Here is a 24,833-nt window from a genome sequence, read left to right as displayed (position 1 = left end):
CCTTCTTCAAGTCTCAGCACAAAACTTTCTGGGCCTAATTCACATCTTTCAGGTTTTCCTCATCTCTGAAATGGGAATAAGAAAAATATGGTGGGGCCCTGACTGGTTTGGCTCAGTGGATAGAGCGTTGGCCTGCGGACTGAGAGGTCCCGGGTTCGATTCCTGTCAAGGGCATGTACCTTGGTTGCGGGCATATCCCCGGTAGGGGGTGTGCAGGAGGCAGCTGGTCGATGTTTCTCTCTCATCGATGTTTCCAATTCTCTATCCCTCTCCCTTCCTCTCTGTAAAAAATCAATAAAATATATTTTTTTTAAAAAATAGAAAAATATGGTGGGGAAAAAAAAAAGTAAAACCTATGTATTACAGTTGCTGTGAGGATTAAATATATATATATATACATATATATATATATATACTTGAAAACTTGTTGGAAACTGTAAAGGACTATAAAATTAGACGTTTCTATTGTCTTTATTTCTGAAGTGGTTTTGATGGTTACAATTAGGGTGCTAGGGCGTTTGGCTGCTGTGTCTCAGGGAGGAGATGAAGATGTTACCAAGAAAAATCCACTCTACTTCAAGTGGAGGTTAGCTCACCTTGCACAAAGCACTTTGAAGAGGAGTCATTCTGTTTAAAACACTGGAGGCGTGGGAAAATAAAATATGCAAATACAGAGCCCCAAGGTGCCCTGGGCCTCCCAGGCCTGAGCCCCCTCCACCTCCAGGCACCCGGCAGGCTTGTTAGGGACCAAAATAGAATATTGGGGACTAGCTATGAGGTATAAGAAATATTAATCGTGCCCTGTAACGGAGATTGTTTTGTTCTGAGTAGAGAAAGCACATTATAACCTGGATGGCAGTTGTACACCCCCAGGACCTGGGAGTCAACCTTGGAGTGTGGGCCATTATCATATCATCATGGATAGATTAACAACCTGTTGCCCAAACAATGTAATCTGTAACCATTATACCCAATTTTATTTTTACTTCCCCATGCCTGTAATACCCATTTTGCATACTCATTCTTATTTCGTTTGCCTACTTCCCCATGTAATCTTGATCCTACCCCATATAAGCAGCTGATTTATGGGGGGTGGGGGGATGGGAACGCTTGTTTTCATCGATGACCTACAGCTCTCACATACTGCTAGCGTTATTGGAATAAACACTCATATGATTCGACCCTCTGCTTAATTGGCTCAAGTAGTGACAGGCAGCTGGGGCTCAGTGGTTGTGGAGTTTCAGGCTGGCTTCTTCTGGGGGCGTTTCTCTGCTGTCTTACCACCAGGTCTTGCTCCCCAAGCCCACGCCTACCAGCCCTGGGGAGCGAAGACTTCGGGTCCTGGGAGTTTTAACACTTTCCACGATTTTGCAGCTGACCAGGAACTCTAAAACTTCCCCAGGCAGTACCTGCCCCTTCGGGGTGCCCCGCACACTCCATCCGTGGAAAGGCCAGGGAAGTGATGGTGTAATAAAGTGAGATTAAAGGTCGTGTTAGGAACAGGCGAGTCTTTGCAGCAGCTCTAAGTGCCCTCTGTTAGGGGAAAAGACAGACTTGTGATTGGAATACCACGTTTCGCCAGGACGTGGGAAACGCCAGAGCAACCTCAGGTAATTGAAAGAATACCAGGGGGTGCAAAGGAGGTGCGCAACGGGGTAATGCGGGGCCAGGTCGGCTGTCTGCAAAGGAAGCGGAACCCTCACTTGTCTGGGGCTACCTCTGGGCAGGCCACAGTTTCTAAGTGTGAAGGATGGGCGGATTACCAGCTAACCACCTTCACCGAAAGGGTCTGGGGTGTTCCGGTTTCAGCCCCGCTACTGAAATCAGCTATAGAAACCACTCGAGAAAACAGGAGTTCTTTCGTTCTTAGTTCCAATATGGTTAAAAAAAAAAAAATGCAAGAAGCATGAACCGTGCCCAGAAATGCTTCTGTCAGTGCAATCGGGGAGCGAGCTGAGGAGACAGCTGGAAGATAAACTGGGCAGCCAGGGCGCATGCAGCATGACATGTAAACTGCACGTGTGCACACACGCCACGGTGAGCAACGTCAATGTCGAAACTCAAAGTGTGTAAGCAGCCGAGTCGCCCACAGTTCAGGTCTCAGCAACCGCGAGCCGCTCCTTTTGCGCTTGCGCCAAAACTGTGCTTCGCCCCCTTACATCCCGCCGTAGCGCCCCGCCCCGCCCCCGAGCCCGGTCGCCCCTCCCACTTCCCCTCCCCTTTCCAGCCCTGCCGCCCGCGCAGAGCATTGTGGGACACAAACAAAGTGCCCCCAAACAGGCTGGAGTGAGCGGAACGGCAACGGCGGCGGCGCCGTCCCGCACGCGCGCGCGGCGGCGGCTCCCTCCCAACCTCCCCTCCCCTCCCCTCGTTCCCTTTCCCCTTCCCTCCCCCCCACGCCCGGAAAACGCGAGCCGTCGCCGCGCTGCCTCCACCGCCGCCTGCCTTCGGCCAACCGCCCCCAACGGCCGTCCCCTCGCTCCTCCCCTTCGGCTCCTCCGAGCACCACGGGCGCCTGCCTCCCGCCGCTCCGCACGCTCCCCGCTCGTGGGCACGTTGCTGCTGCGAGGCGCCATGCCCCGGCCACGGGCTGCTCGCGGGCCTAGGCTCGGCGGCCCGAGATAGGGGCCCCTTGTCTCCCGGGGGAGGAGAGAGGCTCGAGCCGCGCGCTCCGCCCCCTCCCCCCGGGCTGTCGCCGCCGCCGCCGCCGCCGCCACCGCCTCGCCGCCCCAGCTGGCGGGGAGGAGGAGCACCAGGCCTCGGGTCCCCGCACCGCCGCCCGCAGGTAATGGGGAGGGGAGGGGAGGAGAGGGCGAACCTCGGCCAGCCGCCGCTCGTCGCCTGCGCCCTCGAGGGCTCCTGCTCAGGGGCTGACAACTGCGCGTCCCCCATCTGGGCGCTAGACGGAAAGGAAAGCTTTGGTCTGATCACCCCCATCTGCGTGGGAGACACTCCACAGGGTACCCCCCCCCCCCCCACAATGGCATTTAATCCTTCGGGGAGGAGACTGGCCGATCTTCCCGGGCGCTGCACGTCGTTTGCACGCCCATTGCCCGACACCCTAACCCGGAGGAGGCTGAGGTGTTACCTCCTCTTACCTGGGCGAGCCGGGGAGCCCCAGACCTGACTGCCTTTTCCCTCTCCTCCCCTGCTGCGTTTCTCTAGAGCTGGGAAGGAAAGGAATGGCACGTCTTAAAAAAGAAAAATACATTCACCTCTTTTTTTTCCTCTACCTGAGGATCACTCAGCAGCTAGTCATTTTCTGCCGGCCTAACGAGAAAAGGGGGTTAACCTGAAGGGAAATAAGTACATTAGAACTGAAGAGAGGAAATCACGTCTTTCTGAGTTAAATGAATCTTAACCAGGTTACAGCCCAATAATTGTGTACCTTCTTGGAACTTATAAAAATGAAGGCAAAAATATAAATTTTTTCAACATATAGGTAGATAAATAGATCTGTTGCGGTTAGGGGAAAACAAATCTCTTTAAGTTCCACTTATTTTCTGACTAGGCTAATACCAAAGCAAACTTCACAATTTGATGGCAAATAGTTTGCATAGGTAGAGGTTTTTATGGTTTTCCTATGGCTGTTTACGGTTTCCGTTGGAATTATTGGGTTAAGCAAATATTTAAATCTTCATTTGCCCCATTACTTCACATCAACTGCCAATGGATATTTAATTTTACCTAAAGTAGTTCCTTAATATGGAATGTGAAAATAATGAATGCTTTTATGTAGTCTTGTAATTTAGGATGATTGCATTCATTCATTATGAAAACCAGACTAACTTATTTTACGCAGCGCTGCCAGGCATTTTACATACGTGATCTTATTTAATTCTCAGAACAACCTAACAATTTAGATATTATTACTTGAGTTTTATAGATGAGACAAAATTAAGTGATATTAAGTAACTTGCCTTAGGCCACACAACTAGTTAAGTAATAGAGGTGAGATTTGTGGCCAGATACAATTCCAATGTAGGTGTATTTTCTACTGTACCTCAGATAGGTACACCTTTTAAAAACTTGATTTTGAAAAATTTCAGTCTTAAGGAAGTTGAGGAAAAAATACAATGAACACTCCACTACCTAGATTCATATTGTTCCCCCCTCTTCTCCCTTTTTGTATGTCTCGTGTGTGCTACCATTTGAGAACAAGTTGCAAACATCATGACATGCAAATATTTCAGTATGCATGTCCTAAAAATAGACACCTTCTCCTACTGACCCCAATTATCAACATATATAAATTTCCTTATTGTGCCAAAGTCTCTTTGGGAACTCCCCTTACCCCATAGCTATATCCAGTCAAGCTTCATGCATTGCATTTGGTGATTATGTCTTTTTTAAAAGGCGATCCTGACAGCTGACCAAACTGTTTTATAGAATGCTCCCCCATTCAGACTTGTCTGTTGCCTCATACTATTATTTAATTTATTCCTCTATCCTTCTGAATTTTCTGTTGCTGGAAGTTAGGTCTAAAGAAAAGCTTGATTAGCTTAAAGTTAAACTTTCTCTGGCAACAATATTTAATAGGTGATGCTATGCATTTCCTATTGCATTTAGAGGAGGTACAGCATATCAGTTTGCCATGCTATCAGTGATGCTAAATGTGACCACGTGATTAAAGGACTACAGATCAATTACAGAGGTGTAGTTTACCTGTTTGTGATTTGTATGTAATCCTGAGGTAGTACTTACCACTGCTTTTGGTAAGAGAAAGGGTATCGCTTTCCTTTAGGAAGTCCGCTGGGAAAATGGAGGATGCTCGTGCTTTGGACCCATTCACTTTCATTCTGTCTTTAATCTTAGTAAAAATAGACTGTCCAAGACACAAGTAATGAAAAAAAAAAAAAAGGCCACAAATAAGAGCATAGGTATGTATGCAGCTATACTCTTTGTGGTAGGTTGAATGGACTAAATATGAAGATGATGATGATGATTACTAACATTTGTTGAGCCCTTACAAAAAGCCAGCACTGTGCTAAATAAACATTTTTTATACATCATCTCATTTAAATCTCACATTGAAAAATAAATAAATCTCATATTGACCCATTAACATGCTGCTAGTATCTTTTTTAGCAAGTAAGGAGCATGCTCAATATCCAGGTTTCAATCTAAAGTCTGTTGGTCTTCAGGGTTGGAGCTTAACTACTTTGCTGTAGCTGACAACTGAGTATAACACGTGATAAAAGTGGATGTATTCTCATTCACCACTGGTTTTTGTTCTGTAGCAGCACTGAAAATGGCCTGCCCAAGAGCCCCACGTGCTTGTCATGTCTATTAGAGCAGACCTTGCTTCAAAAACTGCATTTCGAGAGCACTTCAGTGGGCATTTAAAGAGTAGATAAAATATCAGAAATCGAGATGGATTGATGGACAGATAGATATACGTATGGTAAAACAAGTATAGTAGAATGTTATTGGTAGAATCTAGGTCTGGCTGTTGAGGCATTAACTTGGAAAATTATTTGAATTTGCTGTATCTGAAAGTTTGCATAATAAAATGTTAGAGTGATTAAAAATATATTCTTCATTGACAGTTGTATAAAAACCAATAACATGTTACATCCTCTATGTTGACAGTGGTCTTCTTAAACTTTGAGTAAGTGTTCCTGGCCTTGAAAAGATACAACTGTTTTGTCACTGAAAATGGTCAGGCATCAAAGACTATTGTAAAGGGGTTTCCTGTATTAGGGGGTTCTTAATTAGTTAGGTTCCTTCCAACTATAATTTTAAAATATTTTTATAAATGTTACATATATTGTGTTTCCCTATCATTTTATGGTTTTTTTGTAGACTGCTATTGAGCATGCTCTTTATATAAGCTTTATCGGCTATTTTTACTTTAAATCTACCACATTCATGACTGAAATAGTTTTTCATGTACTTCAGAATGACTGCTTGGAATTTATCTCCTGTTAAGCCAAAAGGTACATTAGTTTTTCTTCGTTGTTGTTTAATATATTTTTATTGATATCAGAGAAGATAGAAGAGGAAGAGAGAGAAACATCCATAATGAAAGAGAATCATGGATCGGCTGCCTCCTGCAAGTCCCCCACTGGGATCGAGCCCACAACCCAGGCATGTGCACTTGACCGGAATCAAACCTGGGACCTTTCGGTTCATAGGCTGACGCTCTTATCCACTGAGCCAAACGGGCTAGGGCTGTTTTTTTTTTATTTTTAAATTTGCTGGGGTGACATTGGTTTTCTTTGTTCTTTATATTAAAAGTACTTCACCCCATTTTAGGCAGTGAGATGGAAATCTCTATTTTCTTAGTCACCAGATCTAAAATCCTATCTAATAAAGAGGTAATATGCAAATTGACCATCACTCCAACACAAGATGGCTACCACCATGTGATCAAAGATGGCTGCCCCCATGTGGACACAAGATGGCCAGCAGGGGAGGGCAGTTGTAGGCAATCAGGCCAGCAGGGGAGGACAGTTGGGAGGGACCAGGCCTGAAAGGGAGGACAGTTGGGGGGAACCAGGCCTGCAGGGGGGGAACCAGGCCAGCAGGGGAGGGCAGTTGGGGGGGGAACCAGGCCAGCAGGGGAGGGCAGTTGGGGGGACCCAGCCCTGCAGGGGAAGGCAGTTAAGGGCAATCATGGCCAGCAGGGGAGCGGTTAGGGGGTAATCAGGCTGGCAGGCAGAAGCGGTTAGGGTCAATCAGGCAGGCAGGCAGGTGAGCAGTTGGGAGCCAGGAGCCCTGGATTGTGAGAGGGATCCCAGATTGGAGAGGGTGCAGGCTGGGCTGAAGGACCCCCCCCCCCCCCCCGCACGAATTTCGTGCACCGGGCCTCTAGTAATGATTATATATGTGCCTTTAAAAATACAAAGATACATTAGATTTATATTACACTCCTGCTTGAAGGGCACATTGAGTGTTGCATTAATTTCTTCACTAACATTATTATTAGTGCCAAGGGTGACCTTAGCCAGCACATTTTTACATAACTGATCCAGGAATAAATCACTGACTTATATCATCATCATATTTCACATTGATAATTCTGTCTTACAAGAGTGAAAATTGGTGGATGAAACTTATTAATAACTTACTCTTCTTGGAGAACATCTTCCTTGTCTCCACATTGAATGTTTTTCCATTTTAATAATTTTCTTGTATAGCTTTAAAAAAATACCTTAAAATTACAAGTGTTGGATACCCAGTCAGATTGTAATTTTGGTAGTCTAAATTGCTGTCTTTCTACAGGTATTAAATGGTCTGTTTCTTTATGTTGATGTGATTTGCTATTCATTTGGTTTTGACAGTTTTGATGCATTCAACTACAAACATCTTGGTCTTAACATATACCGAAGACCATGAATCTCTGGATGGATTTCTCTGGATTTTGTAGAACTTTTACCCTTGGCTTCTGAAGCAACTTTAGATAATTTATTTTTAAAATGATTTTCTCTTTAATTCAGTTCTTAACCTGCTAAGTATTTGATCCTAGCTTACTCTTAGTAAGCAAGCATATTCAATGCTACCCACTATTCAGTATTTTATGTGTGCTCTATGATAAAATTAGGAAATTCTTTAGTCCCAACAAAGAAAACAAAAGGGTTTTCAGAGACTCAGACATACTTTACTTCCATTTCATTTTTCTCGTTTACTGGTGGTTACTGGTTGTGTATGTATTTTCATCCACTTTTACCTTTTCCTCATTTTTAACATGTTGACTCTGGGTTTTACCTTTTCATTGGCTCTTTGCTTTGGATTTTCCAACACTGCTCATGTTCTTTTTGTGGTTTTCCATTACTGAATGAGGACAGTTTCTTTTGTCTTCGGTGTATTTTATGTGCAATATAAAACTATACGAACTTACTTTTATGAGAAGTTTTCTATTTATAGGAATCACTGCCTCTCTCTGATTTTATTTAGTATGTAAAAAGTAATTTTTTAAAAATGCCTGGTACATATAAAGTACTATGTAAGTACTATTAATTAATGATTACTATGATTTTTTGGAAATTGATTCAAAGTCACTGCTTTTGTTTTTGACGTTTATTGAGATAGAACTTAAAAACCATAGATTATTGCCACTACACATTTGTGGTCTTCAGTTTCAATTGGGGTTTCAGTGCCTCCTAGCCATCCTTCATTTCCTTTTCTCCATACATATTTCTCATGTTTCATTTTCCTCAAAATTCTACTTTATTTTCAATCATCTGCCTCCACCTATAATTTCAAAGAGAAATAAAAGGCAGCACTATCAGACAAGAACTCCTATTGCTTCTTACCACCCATCTTTAAACCTAACTGTAACTGCACCCTTCCTTTTCTCTTTCCTCTCACGGATCTCCTGTTTAAGGCCAGGTCATTCGCTGCACTGAATCCAGTTCCTTTCCACCTGTCCAGAGAGTTATGCTGTTACCACCTTTTACATTTCCTTCTTCTCTGAATCTTTTTCCAACAACAATCAAAACATTCTCTGTATACTTTACCACAATTTTAAAAAACTTATGGTTGAGGGGAATTATCTAGTTTCTCCCCACTTTATAAAAATACCAGTACCCTCCCTCAAGCCCTTATTTCCCTCCAGCTAACCTCTTGCTCTATCTTTAGAACCAAACTTCTTAAGATTGAATTGTTTGTACTCACAATTTTCACTTCCTCATTTCTGCAGACTGTTTATCTTTGTCTATCACAATCGCAATCTAGCATCAAACTCTTCCTTAAGGTCATCAGTGACTCCTGTGGCTAAATAGACTTTGCTCTATATCTTATTTGACCTTTCAGTAGCATTTGACCCTGTCCACCACTCCTCTTTGGTTTTGAATCGTTCTACCGGGGCTTTCTGTCTATCTCTTTCCCAGGTTTTCCTTATGCTGCCCCACCCCCTCCCCCTTTTTTCCTTGGTTAGTCTAGCTGAAGGTTTATCCATTTTGCTTATCTCTCAAGAGAAACAGTTTTGGCTTTACTTTTTTTCTGTGGCTTGTCTACTTTCTATTTCACTTATGTTTGTACTTAATTTCCTTCTCTTTATTTTAGGTTTCTCTTGCTTTTTTTTCTAGTTTTTTAAGATAAAAGAGTAGACCACTACTTGTTGTTCTGATAAAATTTGATTTGTGAAAACAGGAGGTAGATTGGGCCATTGATATTTTTTTATTGTAGTGAAATAAAAATTTACTACCTTAACCATTCTTTTTTTTTTTAACATTGATTTCAGAGAGGAAGGGAGAGGGAGAGAGAGAGACAGAAACATCAGTGATGAGAATCATTGATCAGCTGCTTCCTGCACGTCCCCTACTGGGGATTGAGCCCACAACCTGGGCATGAGCCCTTGACCAGAATCGAACCCAGGACCCTTCAGTCAGCAGGCTGATGCTCTCTCTATTCACTAAGCCAAACTGGCTAGGGCCCACCTTAACCATTCTTTTTTTCTTTTTAATTTAAGGAACCATATGCTTTTTTTCTTTGTTTTTTGAAATGTACTTTTTTCATTGGTTTCAGAGAGGAAGGGAGAGAGATAGAAACATCATTGATGAGAGAGAATCATTGATTGGCTGCCTCCTTCACACCCCCTACTGATGGTGGGGTGGGGGGAGATCGAGCCCGCAACCCGGACATGTGCCCTTGGCCTGAATCAAACCTGGGACCCTTTAGTCCGCAGGCCGACGCTCTATTCACTGAGCCAAACTGGCTAGGCCTTAACCATTCTTAAGTGCACAGTTCAGTAGCATAAAGTATGTTCCCTTTGTTAAGTAACTATCACCACCATCCATTTCTAGAACTCCTTTCATCTTGGAAAACTATACTTTACCCATTAAGCAATAATCAGTTTCCCTTTCTCTAAGCCCCTGACAACCACCTTCCTACTTTCTGTCTATAAATTTGACTACCCTACAGGTGTCATATAATTAGAATCAGACAATATTTGTCTTTTCGTGTCTGGTTTATTTCAACATGTTTTCAAGATTTGTGCATATCACAGTGCATATCAAAATTTACTTTTAAGGCTAAACAATATTCCATTGTATGTGTATACCACAGTTTGTTTATCCATTTATCTATCAGTGTCTATTGTGAGTAATGCTCCTGTGTACATTTGTGTACAAATAGACATTCATGTGCCTACTTTCAATTCTTTGGTGTATATACCCAGAAGTAGAATTGCTGGATCATGTTATTGGCTTCATTGAGTAATTGTTTAACTGATTTTTCTTAACCTGGAGGTAAATCTCAGTCTCTTCTCAAAGCTCTAAACTAGAAAGAACTTTATGTAGTAAAATGGGTGACATCTTTATTTGATTAGAAAATAGCTAGTTATAAAAGTAAATAGTTTTTTTATAACTCAGATATAGTAACCCATTTGGAAATTCTCCCTGAGAACTTAATAAACACTTAAGGAGAACCCTTGGGAAATAAACCATCATCAAATAAAGATCGAATACATTTTTCTTAGTGTTCAGCGTAAGTAAAACATGTTCTCAAAAAGGAGTATTCAAGTGAATCAATTCTAAAAACTGTTGTTCCTTTCAAGAAAAACATAGAGATATTTTGTTCTTGTTTAGATTGACAGCAGAAAACAAATTTTAAAATATTTGGCAGTGTAATATTTTATTGCTGTGGCTGGGATTTCCAGTACTATCTTATAAAGAAGGAATACACAAGTTGACCGTCATGCTGTCACAAAGATGGTGGTGCCCACGGCCAATAAGGAGGGAATATGCTAATTGATTGCCACGCCCTCAAAGATGGCAGTGCCCACAGCCACAAGATGGCGGTGCCAGTCCCCTTAGCCTCACCAGGCCCGCCCCGCCCATACGGGTCTAGCCACTCCGCGCACCTGCCTCCGGAGTCCCCCAGTCCCCTCAGCCGCCCAGCCACCCAGGGCCAGCCCGAGGCGCAGGCAAGCTTCGGATGGCAGCTGCCCAGCCACCCAGGGCCACCTGAGGCTCAGGTATCCAGGGCCAGCCCAGGCTTGCGCTTCCGGCAGTGGCAGCAGCAGAGGTGTGATGAGGGTGTCGGCTTCCCCTGATCGCCGGGTCGCCTCCCGCCCCTGAGGGCTCCCGGACCATGAGAGGAGGCAGGCTGGGCTGAGGGATGCCCCCCCCCCCCCCCCCCGCCCGCTAGTGCATGAATTTTCATGCACTGGGCCTCTAGTGTTGAATAAGAATGGTGAAAGTGGACATCCCTGACTTCCTGTTTTTAAGGGAAACACTTTTAATTTTTCCCGATGAGTATGATGTTAACTGAGGGTTTATCATATATGGTTTTTATTATGTTGAGGTATGTCCCCTCTACTCCCACTTGGCTGAGAGGTTTTTTTTATCATAAACTAGAGGCCCAGTGCACAAAATTCTTGCACTGGTAGGGTACTTAGCAGCTGCCGGCCGGGGCCTCCCTCCCTTCCCCGGCCGGCCCCGCCCCCTGGTCAAACTCCCAGACGAATTCCCAGTCAAGGGGACAATTTGCATGCTATGCTTTTTTATATAGGACTAGAGGACCGGTGCACAAAATTCGTGCATTGGGGGCTGAGGTGGTCCCTCAGCCCGGCCTGCACCCTCTCAAGTCTGGGACCCTTCACTCCTTACCGCCCACCTGCTCGCTGCTCCTTCCCACCTGGCTCGCTGCTCCTTACTGCTGCCAGGGAGGCGGGAGAGGCTCCCACCACCACCGCTGCACTCGCCAGCCGTGAGCCCGGCTTCTGCTGAGCAGTGCTCCCCCTGTGGGAGCGCACTGAACACCCGGGGGCAGCTCCTGCGTTGAGCGTCTGCTCCCTGATGGTCAGTGCTCATCATAGTGACTGGTCGTTATGGTCGTTCCTCCATAATGGTTGTTTAGGCTTTTATTATATAGATGAGTGCTGGACTTTGTTAATTGCTTTTTCTGCATCTATTGATAGGATCATATGATTTTTATCTTTCATTTTGTTTGTGTTATATCACGTTAGAATATGTGTTTTTTAAAAATATGTTAACATGTAATGGGCTTATTTTCTAATAAAATCAGTTTTTACAGTTTTAAATTTTAATTCATAATATGGTAGCTCTTAGTAGACATAGGTGACATAAACAAAAGCTGTTTGAGATTCTCAGTAAGTTTTAAGAGTATAAAGGGGTCCTGAGACTAAAGAGTTTGAAATCTTGCCATCTAGTGTTGAAGCTCCTGAAACCACATATGTACTTTAAAGTTTGTCCATTTCACCAGTCGTTTTTCCTTGTCATTTGCTGATTACCTTCATATGTTGCAGGATTTGTTGTGGGTATTTCAGAATCATTCATACTATTCAATGATTTTTTTAAAATATATTTTTATTGATTTCAGAGAGGAAGGAAGAGGTAGAGAGAGATAGAAACATCAATGATGAGAGAGAATCATTGATTGGCTGCCTCCTGCACGCCTCCCACTGGGGATCGAGCTCACAACCCGGGCATGTGCCCTTGACCAGAATCGAACCTGGGACCTTTCAGTTCTCAGGCCGACGCTCTATCCACTGAGCGAATCCAGTTAGGGCCTATTCAGTGATTTATTCCATTCATGGGGGCAGTATGCTTTCTCAGTCTTTATTAATATATTTAGCTCTGCATTTTATTTTAACCATAAATTACATACCTCTCTGTTTAACACTTGCAGCATTCTTACAATTTTTGTGCTTATTGATTATGCTGGATTTAATAATATTTATAACCACCTCATAACTAAGCACAGAGAGAGCAGACTCTAGTGAAGATTAGAGAGCAAAGACTAAATGACCTCGGAAGACCATTGTCAGTCATCTCTTGGAAGTGGACATAATCAGTCTCTTGTCTGGAGAAGGACTTTGATTTGTCAGTAAACAGTCATATGTAGGGAAGTATCAAATTTGTCTAAATTTGGCTGGGAAGGGAGAGTAACTGAGGGAAGATTTCCAGGTTTTGAAAGGAGGTGGGAGGTGGGGAATCAAAAATGAGTACCAGATTTTAAGCTCTGGGTGGCTGGGTAGTTGAAAACCATTAATAGAATTAGAAATTTTGCAGTGGAGTATCAGTTGAGGAGAAGGAATTTGAGTTAATTTTCAGATGGTTAATTTGAAAGATAGCAAACATTCAGATGGAATTGTCTGGCACTCCAACTAGTCATTAGAGTCCCAGAATTAAAGTTAAGGAAGGATGATGGGGTTAGAGATTCTAGATGAATACAGCCAGAGGTGACGATAGAGTCAGAGATCTGTCAGTAAGCATACTTCATCTATTTCTCATTACTGTATCGTGTTCTTATGTATTACTACTAGAGGCCTGGTGCACGAAATTTGTGCACGGGGGTGTGTATCCCTCAGCCCAGCCTGCACCCTCTCCAATCTGGGACCCCTTGAGTGATGTCTGACTGCCCATTTAAGCCCGATCCTGGTGGAATCGGGCCTAAACGGGCAGTCAGACATCGCTCTCACAATCCAGGACTGCTGGCTCCCAACTGCTCGCCTGCCTGCCTTCCTGATTGCCCCTAACCGCTTCTGCCTGCTAGCCTGATCACCCCCTAACCACTCCCCTGCCAGCCTGATTGATGCCTAACTGCTCCCCTGCCAGCCTGTTTGCCCCTAACTGCCCTCCCCTGCAGGCCTGGTCACCCCTAACTGCCCTCCCCTACAGGCCTGGTCCCTCCCAACTGCCCTCCCCTGCTGGCCATCTTGTGTCCACATGGGGGCAGGATCTTTGACCACATGGGGGCAGCCATCTTGTGTGTTGGAGTGATGGTCAATTTGCATATTACTCTTTTATTAGATAGGATAGAGGCCTGGTGCACGGGTGGGGGCCAGCTGCTTTGCCCTGAAGGGTGTCCTGGATCAGGGTGGGGGTTCCCTTGGGGCGTGGGGTGGCCTAGGCGAGGGGCCTGTGGTGGTTTGCAGGCCGGCCACGCCCCCTGGCGACCTAAGCGGAGGCCCTGGTATCTGGGGTTTATTTATCTTCTACAATTGAAACTTTGTAGCCTGGAGCAGAGTCAGGCCTTCTGCTTGCTCCATGGCGGTAGCCATTTCTATTGGAATTCATGTATCTTCTATAATTGAAACTTTGTAGCCTTAAGTGAGGCCTGGGCCGGCCAGGGTGTGCGGAAAGCTTGGCTTCCTCCATCGCCGCGGGCAACCCTAGCCTCCTGCTCTTTCCAGCTCCGTGGCTGCCGCCATTTCTGTTTGGGTTTATGTATCTTCTATCATTGAAACTTTGTATCCTTGAGTGGAGGCCTAGGCCCGCAAGGGCAGGCGGAAAGCTTGGCTTCCTCCATTGCCGGGGAAACCCAAGCCTCCCTCCTGCTCTCTGTGGCCGTAGCCATCTTGGATGGGTTTATTTGCATATTCACTCCTGATTGGCTTGTGGGCGTGGCTTGTGGGTGTAGTGGAGTGATGGTTAATTTGCATATTACTCTTTTATTAGATAAGATATGCTAGGGACTAGGCACGTTCCATATATAGACTCTTTCTGGCTTATGAGGCTGACTTAAAATTTTTTTTACTTTATGATGGTTTGAACATAATACGCATTCAGTAGAAACCGTACTTTGAATTTTGATCATGCTGGTGATATGCAGTATGATACTCATGGTTTTTTTTCCCAGGTGGTTAAGTTCTGGCCCAATAGTAATTTATTTTCAAACATCATTTTGTTGTAAAATTTTCCTGACTTTCTGTCAGTTTGACAATTTAGAAATGTGTTTACTGTAGCGAGTCATAATTTTTCTCACCCAAATCTGTTTATTTTTATTTGAATAAAAGCAGCTTGTCATTTCCAGGATAGTTGATTACTAGTTTGAATAGATGTTCTAGAAATAATAAGATAATTTTTATTGTAATAAGAGCAATTGTTCCTATATGGAAACAGAACTGTATTTGCACTATTATCAAATAAATCAGTGGAAAGAATGCTTGTTGTAATTTAGTGTGAGTACTGGCTCCAGATACTATTTTTAACTAATTTTTGAACAAAGCAGTGGACTCCACGAATCAAATAACCCGGGCTTTCCTCCCATCTTCTGCGAAGTTATTGACTTGGTTAACTTTTCTTGGCTCTTTACAGCACAGTGTCTAGTACCTGATAAATGCTGCACTAAACCTTTCTTAAACTCTAAAATTCAAGTCCTTTCATTCTATTTCTGAGGGATTTTTCCAGTTGCAGAAGAAATTGCCTCTTTATAGTCTTTTCTTCTATCCTTTATCTCTTTAACCTCTAAGAGAGTGTTCAAGCTATGAATAGTAATATCTATTGTATAAGAGAAGAAACACTCAGTCCCAGAGGCACACCTCACAGTCTGACATACAGTTCCTCTGGAGATACTTAATACAGTATTGACTATCCACACAATGTTTTCCCATAGTTGTCTGTATCTTCACAGACTGGTAATTCCCAGAGTTCTGTAGGAGGAAGTCCCAGTCTTGAGCAGCTTTAGTCAGGGCCCTCAAAGGAGCATATCTTTCCAGGGGTTTTGTGATTTGGTATCTTTTATCAGTTGTGAGTTAAAGCTAGAGCTTAAAAAGTGGGACTTCCATAGCTTAACTGCTGCAACTTAAACAACCATTACTACTGTATAGGACCATTAATAGTTGTGGCAATTATGAATCATTGAAGTATTTGTCATTGTTATAGTTCAGTTTCATTTTTATTCATGAATACATTTATAATGAGAAGGATGGGTAAACAAAGTGTGAATTGTACATTCATATTGCCTATGAGCAAGAATGATAGGATGAAAAAATTTGCAGTAACATAATATACAATGTAATTCTGTAAATTTTACCTACATATTTGCTGCCTTTTAAATATTATCTGTGGAGTAAAGAATAAAAAAAAAATCAAGATTTCGTCTCGGTATCAAAGCCTAATTTTTTAAAGTGCAATTGGATGCATTTGTTTTCTTTATATAAAAATGAAAATTTCTGATATGTTAAAATGGATTAATTTATTTCTTATACACTTTGTAAATCCTCGAGGGAACATTGTGCCTAAGTAAAGTCTGTGATGTTGTTTGCATTTGTTCCTTGCAGTTCTTTTGAGTGTTGTTAAAATCTGGCCATGCCAGTGAAAAAGTTTTGGAAATAGGTGATGGTGCTGGCTGCACAACCATGTGAATGTTCTTAATGCCAATGAACCGTACACTTAAAAATGGTTAGGATGGTAAAGTTTATGTGATATATATTTATACACTTTTGTTTTAAAATCTGGCCTTGCCCATGGAGGTATATCACACATATGAACATCGTCTGTTGTGTGTCAGGCTAAATTAATTAATTAAAATACTGATGACAGTTGCCAACTTAGAAAAGAGAAATATGAACAGTTTGAAGTGGTAACCACCCATAATCAGGATGATATTGCAAAACATTAGAATTTTATTTTTGTGATGACCTCCATCAAATGATTAAGTATTAGAAGGCAATGGAACTAAATGGCCTCCAATACTTCTCTCTACCTGGAGATTCTTTGAACTTGTTAATAAACCTTGCTTTTCTTAGTTAAATAGGGGGTTGAAAACCTGTGGAAACAACCCAGCCCGGCTGGCGTGGCTCAGTAGTTGAGCATTGACCTATGAACCAGGAGGTCCCAGGTTCGATTGCGGGTTGGGTCGCATGCCTGGGTTGTGGGCTTGATCCCCAGTGTGGGGTGTGCGTGCAGGAGGCAGCCAGTCAGTGATTCTCTCTCATCATTGATGTTTCTATCTCTCCCTCTCCCTTCCTCTCTGAAATCAATAAAAATATATATTTTTTAAAAAGAAACAACCCAAATGTCCAACAACAGATGAATAAACCAAATATAATACAATGGAATATTGTGTGGCCTTTTAAAAAGAAGAAAATTCTGCCTTGGCCGGGTTGGTTGGAGTGTCGTTCCACGCACCAAAAGTTTGCGGGTTCCATTCAGTAAGGAACTGCCATTGGACCCAGTGATCCTGAATTTTTTTACATTTCCTATAGTTCATTGCTACTATATAAAAATACAGTTGACTTCTTTATAGTAGCCTGTATCCTGTCACTTACTAGCTCTAGGAGGGTGTTAGTTTTTTTAAGATTCTTTGAGTGTAGATAATCATTTCTAAGTAGGAACAGTTTATATATTTTTTCCTTTCCAATATAAATACACCTTTTGGGTTTTTTCCCCTTTTTTTCCTGATCTTAAGGGGAAAGCATCCAGTGTTCAACCAGTAAGTATGTTGCTAATCTTTTGTTGAGGCGTTGCACAGCTATGTTCACAAAGGATATTGTTGTGTAGTTTTCTCTTTTGTACTGATTTGTCTGGCTTTTATACCAGAGTACGGCTGGCCTCATAAAATGAGAAGTGTTCTTTTATTTTCTGGAAGGGATTGTATGGTTATTGTTTGGTAGAATTCTGTAGTGAAACCATCTAGGTCTTGACGATTTCTTCTTTAAAGGATTTTAGTTAAATTCATTTTTTGTAGTAGTTATAGGATTATTCAGGTTATGTTTTTCATTTTGGTTGAATTTCGTGTGTGCTTATCCTGAGAATTGGTCCGTTTTATCTTTATTGTCAACTTTATGTGTGTATAGTTATTTGTAGTATTCTCATTATGCTTTTTTTTTAAAATATTTTTTTATTGATTTCAGAAAGGAAGAGAGAGATAGAAACATCAGTGATGAGAGAGAATCATTGATCGGCTGCCTCCTACACACCCCACACTGGGGATCAAGCCTGCAACCCAGGCATACGCCCTGACCAGGAATTGATCCTTGACCTCCTGGTTCATAGGTCGACACGCAACCACTGGCTGGGCTCATTAATGCTTTTTATATCTGTAATGTGTTAAAGAAAAAAAACACAATCGTAAATTTTGAAAAGATTTGGTTGGCTTTTTTCAGCAATTCCTGAATCTGGCAGCATCCAGTCTAGAGAGAGTGGAGCTCTCAAAGAGTCATATAAAGTGAGAGGCGTATAGACCAAAGTGAGTAGGATCAAGGAAGTTATAGTGGGCATTTGCTGATTGGGTAAAAGCAGGGTTACTTTCCTTATATGGAGAGAGGAGATGTCTTCAGCCCAGTTAGGTAACTTGCACTGAGCAAGCAAGTGCTGACTGTTTGGCTTAGGCCTTTCTTTTCTCGGAGAGCCAAGCATAGAAACTTAGTTAAGTTCCAGTTTGGTGAACTTACCATAAGTGACTTCATCTTGATCCTAGTCTGGACATTTTCAACAATTGATAATACCCTCTCGTTCCCGATGTCAGTTTTTCTCCAATCTTGCTAGAGCTTTATCAATTTTATTTATCTTTTTAAAGACAAATGTTTGGTTTTATTGTTTTTTTCTGTTTTTATTTTCAATTTTTCTGTTTTTATTTCTTCTACTTGGTTTGTTTTATTGTTCTTTTCTAGCTTTTTTGTTGTTGTTCATCCTCACGGAAGGGAGAGGGGGTAGAGAGACAGACAGACATCAATTGGTTGGCTCCTACATGCACCCCAACCAGGGCCAGGAATCTAGCCCATGACCCTTTGGTTCACAGGCTGTCACTCTAACCACGGAGCACACCAGCCAGGGCTTTTCTAGCCTCTTAAGATAGAAACTCTAGATTACTGATTTGAGACCTTACTCATTTTTTATACAAGTTTTTAATGGTGTAAATTTTCCTCTAAGGGGGTTCTGGATTCAATTCTAATGTGCGAGGAAGGGTCCCCACAACAAAAAGCAATTCTTTGATATCAGTTGGGTGTTTTACAGTTTAACTTAATTCTGACACTATCTGAAGAAGAGTCAGCCTCTTAAGTTAAAGGGTTAGTCCTACAAGACTGGTGCCCCCTCACTCTTACTGATCCATAGGTCACAAGTTCAGGTTTATCACCTGATCTTCTGATGGACCAGCTATAGATTGGAGATTCCAACAGTCCCCTCCTTGGGTTTAATTAATTAGCTAGAGCAGCCCATAGAACTCAAGGAAACTTCCTACTTACTAGATTACCCATCTATATATATAAAAGGCTAACATGCTAAGTGTACGTCCAACCAGTCGGTATGACGCGTTCTGACCACCAGGGGTCAGACAATGCAGGAGCAGCCATGATGCATACTGGCCATTTACAGAGAAACAGCACCACAGAACTGGCACCCAGAAAGCAACACTCAGCTTCCCCCAAGTAGGACACAGGCCCCACCACCACCCCAGAGCGACAGCCCACCAAATCACAGTCTACGCTGCCGAGACCACATGGCGCAAAATGCAGCCCACAGCCCAGCCCAGCCCAGCAATGGTCGCTGTGAGTGCCGGGTAACGAGGTAACGTAGCAACGCCCGGCTTTCTCTCCCGAGCGACTAGCCTCCTTGGAGTTTCTTCAGCCCAGGAACCCAACTTGCTTTATAGCCAGATGGAAACATTTTACACTTTAATCAAATGTCTGTGAAGTGTTTTCCCATGCCTCATCTCATTTGATCTTCACAGAAGTCCTGGAGTAGGTAGATAGGAGACTCGGTGGAATTGGAGTAGGTAGATAGGAGACTTGGAATCCTATTTCCTTTTCATTAGCCAGAAAACGGAGATTTAGGAAGCTTAGAACCTTGACCCGATTGAAAAGAAGTAAGAAATGGTGGACCTTGAAAATGACTTCAGGTTTTCTCACTGCGTAGAATATAATCAGACACAGCTGTAGTTAAATATTTTACCCTTTGTTCTCCCTGTGTGGTCTATAATAATAAAAATGTAATATGCTAATTAGACTGGACAGCCAAACGACCTTCCGGATGTCATTCTGGACGTCATTCCAGACATCCTTCCTGATGAAGCCGTGGTGGTAGGGGCTGAGGCAGAGGCACTTAGGGGTGATCAGGCAGGCAGGCAGAGGGGTTGGGGGCGATCTGGCAGGCAGAGGCGATTAAGGGCGATCAGGCAGGCAGGTGAGTGGTTAGGGGCGATCAGGCAGGCAGAGTGGTTAGGGATGATGAGGCAGACAAGTAGTTAGGAGCCAGTGGTCCGGATTGCGAGAGGGATGTCCAACTGCCAGTTTAGGCCCGATCCCTGACCGGCAGTCGGACATCCCCCAAGGGGTCCCAGATTGCAAGAGGGTGCAGGCCAGGCTGAGGGACACCCTCCCCCCCGTGCATGAGTTTTGTGCACTGGGCCTCTAGTCTACAATAATAATCTGCTTCGTGTTGATATTTACTGCTTTGTTGCTGACAATTACCTGAAAGAGAAGTTGGGATACTTCACTGGGCTGGGAAAAGTTTAGTTAAATTAGAAAGCAGGTCTAATTAAGCAAGTTTATTCTCTATATATAAAAGGCTAATAAGTTGACTCGTGCATGGGCTATCCACATAAAGCTCTCGCTGGCGCCAATCGCATGCGTGTGTTTCCATCTGTCATTGTTGATTGTGAATTTGCTTGACACTTCTATTACAGAGAAAGGGCAAATAGCAATCCTATATAATAAAGAGCTAATATGCTAATTAGACCGAATAGCAGAACGACCATCCAGACAACCTTCTGGACGAAGCTGGAGCTGCGAGGGCTGGCCAAGGCAGCCTGAGCTGTGAGGGCCGAGCCCCTTGCACGAATTTCGTGCATCGGGCCTCTAGTATTAAAATATTTCTTCTAATTAACTTCCTTTCAATGTGCACGAATCTGTGCACCCGGCCACTAGTTTATTATAAAAGGCTATAACTCAGGAGCAGCCAGATTGAAGAAATGCATAGGCCAAAATATGGGGAAAGGGCATGAAGCTTCCGTGCCTTTTCCAAGTGCACCGCTCTCCCCAAATCTCCACATGTTGAACTACCCAGAAGGTCTCTGACCTCTGTCCTTTGGGGGCTTTATGGAAGCTTGATTACATAGGCACTAGAGGCCCGGTGCATGCGATTCGTGCACTGGGGGGGGGGTGTCTCTCAGCCCAACCTGCACCCTCTCCAATCTGGGACCCCTCGGGGGATGTCCGACTGCCTGTTTAGGCCTGGTCCCTGTGGGATTGGGCCTAAACAGGCAGTCAGACATCCCTTTCACAATCCAGGACTGCTGGCTCCCAACTGCTCGCCTGCCTGCCTGATTGACCCTAACCACTTCTGCCTGCCAGCCTGATCACCCCATAACCACTCCCCTGCCAGCCTGATCGACACCTAACTGCTCCCCTGCCAGCCCGATCGTCTCCAACTGCCCTCCCCTGACAACCTGGTAACCCCCAAATGCCCTCCCCTGCATATTCCCTCTTTATTAGATAGGGTTTTTTCTTTGACATATTGGACAGCCCTAACTGGTTTGGCTCAGTGGATGGAGCGTCGGCCTGCAGACTCAAGGGTCCCAGGTTCGATTCCAGTCAAGGCCATGTACCTTGGTTGGGGGCACATACCCAATGGGGAGTGTGCAGGAGGCAGCTGATCAATGTTTCTCATAGATGTTTCTAGTTCTCTATCCCTTTCCCTTCCTCTCTGTAAAAGATCAATAAAATACATATTTTTTAAAAAATAAACATTTAAGATTCCTCCATATCTGCCTTGCTGGTGTGACTCAGTGGTTGAGACCCCAGGCTGCCGCCACTGGGAGGGGTTCATGCCCCTCCCAGGCTGAGACCCCAGCCCAGGCTGCCGCCGCTGGGAGGGGGATCATGCCATGGGAGTGAATTTGTTTTTGTTTTTTATAAAGGGTCAGGAGGGCCTCTGGGCAGCATTCCACCAGGCTGCTTATTCTGCTGGCTCTCAGCAGCAGCCCTCCCTGAGACTGGGGGACTCCAGCGGGGCTGAGAGGACTGGGCGTCGCCATCTTGTGGCTATAGGCGCCGCCATTTTTGTTGCGGAGTGATGGTTAATTTGCATATTACTCTTTTATTAGATAGGATGATTGATTCAACCTTCATTCTCACCTCCCTGGAGGTGAGAATGAAAGTGTCAACACTCTGGTCATATGGTAGGTGCTCTTGTCAACCAGCCCCCATCCTATAGATGTTCCTTCCAAGAGTCAATTAATTGACATAACAAGAGACATATTTGCCGTTGTCATCACTTAGGAAATTCCAAAGGACTTAGGAGCTCTAGCCAGAAATGGGGATGAAGATCAAATATATATTATAAATCACAGTATCACACCCTCTAAACACTTAGGTTAGCTGCATATCATAAATTTTGACATGTTGTCTTTGTTTAATTTAACATTCTCTAACTTCCCTTGAGTCTTGCTCTGCATTCCGTGTAGTATTTAAAATTTCCAAGTGTTGAGGGATTTTTTAATCTTTCTATTATTGCTTTTTGTTTGTTTGTTTCATTCCATTAGGATCAGAGTCCATACTTTGGAAACAATATGTATTCCTTTAGTGGCTGGAATTTTCTATATAATAAAAGCCTAATATGCAAATTGTCCCCTCAACCAGGAGTTCATCCAGGGAGCAGGGCCAGCTGGGCCGGCTGGCCAGCCAACCGCCCGCGGCCCCTTCCCCTCTTCTCCCCTCCCACCCCCGCCATCAGCCCCGATTAGGATGGGCCGGCCAGACCCTACCTATGCACGAATTTGTGCACCAGGCCTCTAGTATTCTATACATGTCAATTTTATTCCATTGGTTGATGGTGTTTAGCTCTTTAGCTTTCTTAATCTTCTGTCTACTAGTTCCATTAATAGCTGAAACAGAAGTGTTGAAGTCTCCAAATAAAAATTGGGACTTGCCTATTTTTTTTATTTCTGTCACTTTGTTTCATGTGTTTTGAAGCTCATTTAAAGAGTATATACATTTATAATTGTTTTAATTCTGGGTGAATTTAACACTTCCATCTTTCTTTTAATTGGTATTTGAATGGTGTGTTTTATTCAGCCTTTTCCTTTTAAACCACCTAAACTATATTTGAAATGAGTTTCTTGTAGGCAGTAGTATATTTGGATCGTGGTCTCTCACTCTCTCAATCCACTCTGACATTCTCTGTTTTAGTTGGTGTGTTTAGTTTAGGCCTTTTATATTGAATGTAACAAATCATTACAGTTTAGAGGTAAGGCTCTCTTCTTTCATTTATTCCCCCAGTTATAGAACCTTGAGCACAACACACTGAGAATACTGGGACCTTAATCATATTTGTCCCAGCTTATGAAGTGGTTCCATGTCAGACAAGTCAAGCCTAGAAGGCCTCTGCCTGCTGTCCCCACTTCACCAAGCACTAAGTTCCTAGAGCAGGAGTGTCTTTGAGAGAGAAGCTTGCCCTTATCTCCACCCTCAGCTCCAGAGCTCTGCCTCAGAGGTTTTGCATAGAGGGAGAAGTGACCATAAAACAAATAGCTCCTAATCTTTTTCCAAAACAACATGGTGTGTAGAACTTAAGAGCAACAGGTACTCTCAAGAACAGTAGTATTGTGTTAAGCATGTGTACTGTTCCATAAGTAATTTGGAATCAAAGGGGTGGGAGGAAACTATTTCTGCATTCATCCCAAGTCTTGCCACAATGTATGATATTGTGGTATTTCCAAATTATATTTGTCTGTAATTTTTTATTATAGAATATATAATGAAACTAAGTTTCCGTAGCTATGTGTTGGGAAAATCATGTAATAAATACATGGCATATAAGGCATTTTCCCATCTAACTTCATCTTTCTCTTATCCCATACCTCCAGTTATATCAGACTTTGCACCAAACACATTTAACTATTGTTTTGAACAAGTTTGGCTATCTATGCAAGGTCCTCAGAACCCATTTTATTTTTGTCTTCCACTTCAATATCAATTCCACTGTCTACTTCAGTTTATTCTGCAGGGTTAGTTCTCCCTCCAACTCTTCGAAGGGCAAGTCTTAATAACTTTGCTGATCGCTTTCAGGAAATAACATTATTTTCAGGAACTTTATTCAGAATTAAAGGTTTCCGTCCTTGCCCACTTCAGGTCCCCAACCAGCTGAGGGAGGGAGGGAGGGAGGGAGGGAGGGAGGAAGGGAGGGAGGAAGGGAGGGAGGAAGGGAGAGAGAGAGAGAGAGAGAGAGAGAGAGAGAGAGAGAGAGAGAGAGAGAGAGAGAGAGAGGAGAGAGAGAGAGGAGAGAAACATTGAGAGAGATACATCAGTTGGTTGTCTCCTATTTGCCCCTCTCTGGGGATCAAGTCAGCAGTCTGAGCATGTGCCCTGACCAGGATTCAGACTGGCAACCTCTTGGTTCATGGGTCAATGCTCAACCACTGAGCCACACTGACTGGGCTGACATCTTTTTTATTTAGAGATAATTTACAAAAGCATTTCCCCAAATTTGCTTTGTTTTGCATTTATTACAGTACCAACTACTTTTTGTAGTTATTTAACTTAGATAAAATAATTGGCGTACATAGCTGTATGTTTTTGCATTGGAAAAGGACTGTGATTTGAGTCAGAAGACCTAGATCCAGCTTTGGCTGTCATTTGTTAGTCATTTGACTTATCTGAGTGTTAGTTTTATCCTTACCGAAGGGCTAATATGAGCCTCCCCGATTTCACACAGAAGGTATAAAATGTGGTTAGGGCAAAGTACTATAAAAATTGAAGCATAATTAGATTGCTACATTAAAAGTATTTGAGGATTTTAGTTTTTTATGTTTTTAGTAAATAAATGTAAACTCTGATATTGGCAAACCAGCTGTCCTTTTATTTTAAGGAAAATCCAGTCAGTTGATTGATTACTAAACATTTTTTTTACATAAATTTACTTCTGAAAAGGTTTTATTGTACTAGTTACCTAAATAACAATAATAACTGCTTTTATTTGTTGAGCATTCACAAAGTGCTAAATACTGTGCATTTACTACATATATTGTTTCACTTAGTTCTCATAACAACCATTGAGGAATTGTTGAAGACAGAATCTAGGCCTGTCACATTCTAAAACCTGGACTCTTACACCCCTAAATTGACCCACTTTATGTCCTAAATGGGGCAGTATATGGCACTGAAGTTAAATAAGTGCTAGAACCCGGCTGCTTAGATTTGA

At 43.1% G+C, this 24,833-nt stretch overlaps 1 protein-coding gene across 4 annotated transcripts in view; it reads left to right on the top strand.

Moving 5' to 3' along the window:
- Positions 1 to 2,240: 2,240 nt before the first annotated feature.
- ZBTB44 (zinc finger and BTB domain containing 44) overlaps positions 2,241 to 24,833 on the top strand; it is a 46,827-nt gene continuing 24,234 nt past the window's right edge. For 2 of the 4 annotated variants that reach the window (XM_080650529.1, XM_080650528.1), the window contains exon 1: positions 2,269 to 2,785. The gene's annotated coding sequence lies outside the window, so the exon portion shown is untranslated. Of the gene's footprint in view, positions 2,786 to 24,833 lie in introns of all 4 variants that reach the window. The other 2 variants (XM_080650531.1, XM_080650530.1) reach the window with 2 other exon arrangements.

Source organism: Plecotus auritus, assembly GCF_963455305.1.
Source record: "Plecotus auritus genome assembly, chromosome: 13".
Lineage (NCBI taxonomy): Eukaryota > Metazoa > Chordata > Mammalia > Chiroptera > Vespertilionidae > Plecotus > Plecotus auritus.
Note: the sequence above shows the minus strand (reverse complement) of the source record. Positions and strands in the feature narration are given on the sequence as shown.